Source organism: Rhineura floridana, chromosome 2, assembly GCF_030035675.1.
Source record: "Rhineura floridana isolate rRhiFlo1 chromosome 2, rRhiFlo1.hap2, whole genome shotgun sequence".
Classification (NCBI taxonomy): Eukaryota; Metazoa; Chordata; class Lepidosauria; order Squamata; family Rhineuridae; genus Rhineura; species Rhineura floridana.
In genome coordinates, this window is record NC_084481.1 from 141,367,103 (window position 1) to 141,368,330 (window position 1,228).

Here is a 1,228-nt window from a genome sequence, read left to right on the forward strand (position 1 = left end):
ACAACAGGAGTGGGCATATTTTAAGTTTGTCAAATCTATCATCCAGAGCCAGATAGAAAAGACATAGAGTTAGGATTAAAGAACTCCGAACCTCTGAGCACATTCTGAGCCTAGGAAATAGTTTTCAGTACCATAACTGAACTGACCTCAAAGGATTATATCCAATGCTCTGCACTTGTAATTCCCTGATGCAACAGGATTTCTGGTTCTCCTCCTCCCCCCCGTGTGTCCCCTGCATGCCCCCAGAGGTTTTATGTCACGATGGTTCACCTCCTCTTTATTTACATGATATATTACTGAATGGCATTATTCTCAATTTCCAGTTCCAACTGGTAACAGAAAATTTGAAATGGTTTCATTGACTTTATAGCCTGCCATATTTTCTAAATCATGCTGACCTCTGGATTAATTTTTTTATTAAAATTTGGGTAATTATAATAATTAAAACAATTTCACTGGTGGATAGCTATATTTTGAAATTAGCTCGTTTGATTGTTTGCATCAATTTTTTCTAGCCAGCCTTTTAATACACTGTCACCCTTTATTAAATAATAAAAATGAGATGAGACTTTCCAACACACTCTTTGATATATCTTGGTATGTATTCTTAATTTTTTTATAATAATGGGCCTTACACACACACACACACACACACACACACACACACACACACACTTAAACCTGAAATCTTTTTTTTTTTTAATGGGTGTAAAACTATCTGGGCTTGGAGGTTTGTTAAGTTTTTCGGGACCAACAATTCCTTGTAAAGAACTTGAGAACCTAACCATGTTTTATCTTCATCTGAAAGCACATGGCTAATCATCTCTGTATCATTCCAATTTTAGTATATATGCTGCCAACGCAAGCACAGATTGCTAATTGTCTTCAAAGAATCATAGACATTATCACTTTGTGGAGATTTACTGAAGAGTAATATATACATTTTTCAAATATTAGCTCTTAGAAACATCCATATCCACTATAAATGTGCTCAACTAGTAGCACATTGTTTTATTTAGCACAACCAAATTAGCCAGAAAATGGCTAAGCCTATTTGCCAGTTAAAAAATCTGCTGTCTAAATTATTGTATTAAACAAAAACAAAATCAGTCAGTCCTTCAGTGGAATTATGCCTTCTTGAATGTTATACAGATCAAAATATATCCAAATGTGTATAATAGAATTTTATTTAATTACTTGTTTTGGGATGTATACAATGTTACCTGAG

General features: G+C 34.0%; 1 non-coding gene across 1 annotated transcript; it reads right to left on the minus strand.

The window, feature by feature from the left end:
* Nucleotides 1-765: 765 nt before the first annotated feature.
* Nucleotides 766-869, minus strand: LOC133378643 (U6 spliceosomal RNA). The gene has a single exon (XR_009761077.1). It is a non-coding gene; the product is annotated as a U6 spliceosomal RNA (small nuclear RNA).
* Between the last annotated feature and the right edge of the window lie 359 nt (nt 870-1,228).